The 7,798-nt window shown below is 33.7% G+C and overlaps 1 long non-coding RNA gene across 1 annotated transcript; it reads right to left on the bottom strand.

Moving 5' to 3' along the window:
• Positions 1-1,681: 1,681 nt before the first annotated feature.
• Positions 1,682-7,360, bottom strand: LOC145799122 (uncharacterized). The gene is made up of 2 exons (XR_014341138.1): positions 7,046-7,360; positions 1,682-2,395 (listed from the first exon to the last, which is right to left on the bottom strand). It is a non-coding gene; the product is annotated as an uncharacterized LOC145799122 (long non-coding RNA).
• Between the last annotated feature and the right edge of the window lie 438 nt (positions 7,361-7,798).

A 7,798-nucleotide genomic window follows, 5' to 3' on the forward strand; every position in this document is an offset into this window, starting at 1 on the left:
GATTTCATCTTCCAAAATTGAAATTAATAATATTTTAAAATATATTATTATATTTTTCAGTAAAAAAAAATATTAGGACAAATATTTAAGATAATTTAATATTTTTAATATTTTTAATTTATAATTTTATTACTTATATTTTTATTTAAATATAATTTTAATATATTTATTACGTCACGGTTCGATTCCGGTTCAACCCGACGGTGGAACCGGTGACCCATCCACCCGATCCCTTTTCTGGTTCGCTCACCGGTCTGATTTTTAAAACATTGAAGGAGGGGTAAGTTATGCAAACAATCCTTGAAAATACCTTGGTTGTACTTTGTTTGCTCTCTGTTACAGCAGAAGGAACTAGGATTTTGTGGCTGACAGGTCACCATTTTTGGATGGCAGGCCACGATTTGTGGCTGGCAAGCCACCACTTCTGTCTTGCCAACCACTTTTGTCAATTGAGCAGTGCCATTTTGAAACAGAACAGGGTTGGTTTTGAGGTGAAAAACAGTGCAAGTGTTCTAACTGTGCAACATAGGCTTCCTGGCAATAGAATAACGGCTTTTTCGTGTGGAAATCCACGCACATGCATGAACACTTCTCGCTTCCCGGGGCTGTTTAATCTAATTACTTAGCTTAATTATTTGTTGTAATTAATTAGTTGTAGCTGGTTAATTTTGTCTTGTAAATATTTAGTTAGTTTTGTATTCTAATTATTTCTAGACTAGTTATTTAATTTGTTGTTGTAATAATTAAGCTAGCATAGTTTAAATTCGTTTTGTAATAGTTAGTTAATTCATAGTAATTAGCTTAGCTAGTTAGTTTATTCGGACCCTCTTGCGTGAGGGTGCAAACTTGTAGTAATGTGTATGTCTTTCAACCCCGCATCTTTCTCCCTTTTATTTACTTGCTTATGATGGTTAGTTTAGGGCAGGGGGCGAGGCTATGTGTAATTCAGTGGTGTCAATTGACAACACTGAACTTTTAAATTTTGTTTAAATATATATGAAATTTTGTTTAATAGTTTTTTATTTTAACAAAATGACCCCAGTGTTTGAAGCTATTCATTGTTTAGTGGTGTCAATTTTAACAAAATGACCCAATGAATCTAGATAAATATCACATATATCACATATATTTGGAGCTATTCATTGTTTAGTGGTGTTAATTTTAGTTCAGTGTTCGTTCATTTATTTGCTCCATCAACGCTTCATTCTCTAACAACCATTGTTGCATTGCCATTGATGCATTCCTTCATTTGTTCCCTTTTTCTCCCTCTGAATGACCCCACTGAAGGGAATTCCTGGCTACGCCACTGGTTTAGAGCATCATGTTTTGTTTAGTATACTTCATGTCTGCATCCTCTTGTCTTGCATACATTGAGCTCGGTTCATCATGCTAACTTGTATTGCTAGTTTAATGCTTCTTTGAATATGTGCTTAGACCATATGCTAAATTGATTCATATGACATATTAGTAGCCGAGCTTAGTAATTGCATATCGCGTGTGTTTCATTAGTTATGTTGCATTAGTTAGAGCATGCATTTTTGTAACCATTTTCTTTTGGCTTGCCTTAGAGTTCTAGGTGAGCATTTTCGCTTTAGCATATTGCATGAATGTGGTTGTTGCCATATCAAAGCATGTTCACCATGAGGCTAAGTGCTTAAATGATAAACTGTTTGAATGTCTGTGGATGAAGGCTAGTTGCTTGAATTGAAATAATTTGAGTAATGTACATATGTGATCACTTTTTCAAGTGGTACATATTCGAAACAATTTTCAAAAACAAACATGAGATCAAGTGTTCCAATTCTTGCAACTTAGTCTATACTTGTGTGCGCAACACATAGCAGGTTAGCCTAATAAATCGGAACAAGAGCATATAACGTAAATAAGATTCACATCATGATTAGTAGAGGCCGACCTTTAATCAGGCTTGCAGGGATGCTCAATTCATAACCTTCCCCTCTTGTGCCTAAATTCTCGAACAGAGACAATCTTGGTGATGACGGATATGTGGCCTTTGGCATGAGTCATGGGTTTCCTAAATTTTTTAAAAATATTTAGGTGGCGACTCTGTATCTAGCAAAGCAGTCTATTTTTGACAATTTGATTCAAAATCGATTTTTCAAAAGATTTGTCAGATTTGGACTCTTTGGTGTTTATCTATTTCACATTGCACATGTAAGATCAAATTCGGAACCGCAGGAGTCTGATACTATAGGGCTTATTCGTCTTTTGAAAAGGGGCACGAAAAGTCAAGCTACAACTGGGTGGCCAATCCTCCACTAGAGCTTGTTGTCCTTTTGAGAGTTTCTCAGCTTTAGCTTTGGTAGTCCATATGTCTGTTTTGTTGGTTTTCCTTGGAAGGTGTTTTCCTTTGTTTTGGTTTTGAATGCTTCCTCTGTTCAAAAAAATAAAAAATAAATAAACAAACAAACAAATTAGCAATACAAAAGGTGTGGGGATTTTAGTAATAGTATTGTGTTTGTGGAGTTGTCGTCAAGAGGGACAATAGAAAAGAGTGGTACAAGGAGCAGTAGAGGTTATTATGCCACGAAGTCACAGACATTTCATTTTCTATCAACTTTTGGATGGACTTTGATTGTCAGAGTAAATTGGAAAAAAAATTAAAATAATAAAGGCCAAAGTGAGAAAAAACTTCATGGGTCAAAATAGAAAAATATTGAAACCTAAGTGGAGCAAATTGTAATTTGTTCTAATTTGTATAGTAACGCTTTATTATGCCATATGGAGCCATCAAAAATGCTTGGGAGTACTAAATATGAAGCATTAGGGGGAGCTCTAATGGGCTGCCCCAATGATGTGATGGCTGTGTCTTTTTTTTTCTTTTTCTTTTTTTGTTTTTTAAATTTTCAACTCATTAGAGTTGGTTAGTGCTCGGTTTTTTAAAACTCTGAATCAGCTTTGATGAAGCCATATGATCTCTGATGTGGTGCCACGTTGCAATTGACGTGGCTTTTTCCATTTGAAATTGGATGAAAGTTAACTTCGGTAATAAATTGGGAAAAAATAAAAAAAATAAGAAGTTAAAGTGAGAAAAAATAAATTGTAAAAACTAAGGTGTCGTTTGGTAACACTTATGTCTTCAGTTTTCTGTTTATATTTATAAAAATTTTAAAAAATCAAATAATAACTTGTTTGGTAAATTTTTGATTTATAAATCAACGATCTCAGTTTATAAATTTGGCCAAAAAATGTCAACTCAAAAAATATGTTTCCGTTTTGAGTTTTGAGTTTTTTTTTTTTTTTTTATCACCCAACACTAGCCACCATCCGCCACCATTTTTCACCACCGTCTTCCGCTACCACCACCCACCCCCCACCCACCACCACCTACCACCACCACCCACCACCCACCACCCGCCACCCACTACCCACCACCACCCACCACCCACCACCACCCACCTGCCACCACGACCCACCCCTCGCCGCCGCCGCCACCGTCACCGCCACCACCCACCTACCATCCACCTGCCACCACCAGCCACCCACCCACCACCCACCACCCACCTGCCACCACCACCGCCGCCACTACCACCACCTGCCACCGTCACCCACCCACCCACCCACCATCCGTCACCCACCTACCGCCATGACCACCACCCGCTGCCACCACCACCACCACCCACTCGCTACTACCCACCACTCGCCACCGTCACCCACCCACCCACCATCACCACCTGCCACCACCCGCCATCCGTCACCCACCTACCACCACCCGCCACCACCACCACCGCCACCCACTCGCTACCACCCGCCACCTGCCACCGCCACCCACCCACCCACCCACCACCACCACCCGCCACCTACCCGCCACCACCCGCCACCCACTCGCTACCACCCATCACCCGCCACCACCACCGTCACTGACCCACCCACCACCACCACCCATCCGCCACCACCCACCACCACCCGCTACCTGCTACCCACCACCCACCGTCACCACTTTCCACCACCGTCTTCCGCCGCCACTTGCCATTTCTCACTCTTTTTTATATTTTTAAATTTTTTTAAACATTTTGTTAATTACCAAACGCGTTTGTAGTTTATATTTTTCTAAAAATAAACAAAAATCAGTTTATAAAATTTTTGTAAATGTAAACTGAAAACATAAACGTTACCAAACAGACCCTAAATAATAATAAAAAAACTAAAACATAAAAAGGCAAAATGTAATTTACTCAAAATAACAATAATAAAACATTATAAACTTTTTAGGGTTCAGCCTGAGACTAAAAAATCTCGTTTGAGATAAATTTTTTAGCTTTTAAGAGAGAAAAAATAAAATAATTATAATTTAAATATGACATTCTATTTTATTGAATTAAAAAAATTATTTTATCTTCTTATAATTATGTTTAAAAAAAAAAAAAAAACTCTCACTCAGCTTCTGCCAAACGAGGGTCAAATGACCAGGGCTGCAAACGAAACGAGCCGAGCCGAGCTTTGCTGAGCCCGAGCTCGGCTCGTTTACTTATTGAGCTCGTTTATTGAGCTCGAGCTTGAGCTCGACTCGATAAAGAACTAGGCTCGAGTTCGGCTCGGCTCGGCTCGTTAATTTTAATGAAGTTCGAGTTCGGCTCGGCACGACTCGATAATTTTTTTTAATATTATTTATATTATTTAATATATAAAAAATTTATTTCTATATATATATTTATATATTTTTAATATATAAATAATGTATTTATATATATTTATATATCATTTAATATATAAATAATATATTTATTATATAATTTAAATAAAAATAGACGAGCCGAGCTCATGCGAGCTCGAACTCGGCTCGTTTATTAAATGAGCCTAATATTCGAGCTCAAACTCGATTAGTTTACTAAATGAGTCGAGCTGAGCTAAGCCGAGCCCTTAATAAGCTGAACTGAATCTATTCATGAACAACTTGATTCGTTTGCAGCCCTACAAATGACATGATTCAAACAAGTATGATTCGATGAATAACAAAAACAGTGTTGAGTAAACAGACAAAACAAAAAAGGAGTTTTCTTAAGTGTGCAAGTGCACACCATGTGCCACTTACACAAAAAGTGTAAGTGTAAGGTGTAAGTATAAGTATAAGGTGTAAGTGTAAGGTGTAAGTGTAAGGTGTAAGGTGTAAGTGGGTTGCACATGGTGTGCAACCTCAAAAAAGGTGTAAGTGTAAGGTTTAATTTTTTACAAAAGGTGTAAGTGTAAGGTGTAAGTGTAAAGTATAAGGTGTAAGGTGTAAGTTGCACACCATAACCAAACCCAACAAAAAAAAAATACAAAAGTATGGAGTCGGTAGCCAATAATTTAGCACAGGTGATTAAATGATGGGACACATGAGCTGCCAACCATGAAAACAGGGCCCTTTTTTTCAGTTGTTTCAAAGTGGCACCTCATCAATCCTATCCTACGTTGAATAATTAAAAAATTAAAATAGTTAAATGAATAAAATTTAAAACTAACATATGTTTCTGTTTGGGAAGATAAGTTAGATTGAGTTTGGGATTATTTTAATCATAAAAAAATAAAATAGACGTTTTACTTTAATAAGATAAAATATCACATTCAATCCCATAATCATTATATTCTTTCTCTCACAAAAAGTTAAAAAAATCAAAAAAAATCTTCTTAAATGAAACTTTTTAACCCCAAACTAAAATAATTAAAAAGCCAAAAAACCAACCCGCACCCTAAACGAAGGTATAGTTAAGTAGTTTCGAGTTCTAGCTTTTAACCCCCATTTTTAGTTGTTTCAAAGTGGCAACAATTTTTCAATAATTGATAAAGAAAATACTAACAAATCTTATTTTTTTAAAGATTATAATTAAGTCTTATTAAATTTTAATATGGAGAATTAAATCTTAGTTTTTATAAATTGTTCCCAAAGAATTCATTTTTTAATAATAGTGTATTTTATCCTAATTTTGTCCTTTTTCATGAACATAAATTTTATAAATATTTTTAATTGTTAAAATTAAAATGAAAGCATATGTATAGGATTTAGAACTATCTAAATGACCTAATTCATCAATTACTTCACGCATTTAAAAATATATAAATTCGCCATGATTTTATTTTATATAGTTCTATTGAAAGAATTTTAAGAAAATTTGGTCATTTAGGTTGTTTATCAATATATATATATATATATATATATATATAGTTTGAAATAATAGAAAATGATGAATTTTATGCCATAATTCTTTGGATCAATAGTTATTTATGACTTTATTTAATATAATATTCCTAATTTTTAGAATTAAGAAAATAATATTTGAAGTAAATTAAAATTATTTATGAAATTGTTGTTCATATTAAATGAGAATAGTGAAATTGAGATAAAATACATCATTAATGGAAAAATAGATCTCTTTAGAACAATTAATTACATGTAGGATTCAATTATCCATATTAAAACTTGATAAAACTTTACAGTAATATTTAAAGCAAAATAGAACTTATTAATAATTTTTCTTAAAATAATCAAAAAAAAAAAAACACTAAAGAATTACAATATGTGATGAAAGTATATAAATTTTTGGGGTTTTAAAAAAAATCTCATATATGGAACTTATACACCATATGTTTCATTGACTTTCTATTAACCCAAAAAGTTCTATGCCATAACAAAAGATTAAAAAAAAAAAAAAAAAAAAACTCTCAAATTGATATTGCATCAAGGCGAATTTTTTTTTAAGGTCCCTAATATTAATATTTCATAAGATAAATGACATATAATATTTTCATAGTAGTTGAGGTCCCTCAACATTTTTTAAGAAAAATTTCGATCTAAAGAAATTTTGATCTAGAGAAATTTCAGACAAATTTATTTGTACTTTGAAATTTCTTTGGTTTGCTCAATTTCACTGATTTTCTGTGTTTTGAAAATTTCTCTATATTTTGAAATTTCTCTAAATTAAATTTTCTATCGGATTTGCTCAAAAATTCAACACAGAGAAAATTAATCGTCTCTCTCTCTCTCAATCTGATTTTATTCTAATTACTACATCATCATTGAATTCAATTGAAGTCAACATTTTCTTACCTTGACTGCTATGTGGTTGCTTTCCTTCACTTTTTTCCAATCACTTTTTGATTGATTCAAACTTCAATCTTCTCAATCTTCATCAAAATCGTTATAATCTTTAATAAACTTTGTTTGCTTGAAGCATCAGTGGCGCTGAGATTGAGTTAAGAGAATGGTGGGAGGTGGAAATAGAAAGAATGAGTTGTTGGTTCCGAACAGTACCAATGTGTTTGCGGCTCTTAGAACCCTAGGGAAGAAGAAGAAGAAGAAGTTTGACAAAGAACAAGTGTAAGGGTGAGGGATCTTAGATTACAAAAAAAAAATATTGTGAACTTCTCTCATTATTAAAAGTTGGAGAGGGATAATAGACTAAGGTCAAGTTTGGGAAGACTAAATAAGTGCACTTTTTATCTTTTTAGACTAAAAAGTTGAGGTTGAAAATATGAATGTTTGGGTTAACTTTTTGACTTTTTATAAAAAAATGTGTAATAAAAAATTGTAAAAATTAGTTTGTAGGAGAAAATTAGAATTGGGAATTGTGCAGCCGTAATTGTTGACTTTGGTGAATAGTAATGACTTTTTAACTTTTTGAGTGACTTTTTGGCTTTTTGGCTTTTTTTAAACTACCCAAACTTGGCCTAAATATCCCTTGCATTAATTATAGTTGTCAAATCAAATCCCATTAATTATGGTTCTCAAAATTTAATTTCATTAATTATGCTTGTTTATAGTTACAAAATAAAATTTCACTAACGGGTTTGGAATTTTTTA

The sequence above is a fragment of the Camellia sinensis genome, chromosome 9, assembly GCF_055761805.1.
Source record: "Camellia sinensis isolate YWXY chromosome 9, ASM5576180v1, whole genome shotgun sequence".
NCBI classification, from domain to species: Eukaryota; Viridiplantae; Streptophyta; class Magnoliopsida; order Ericales; family Theaceae; genus Camellia; species Camellia sinensis.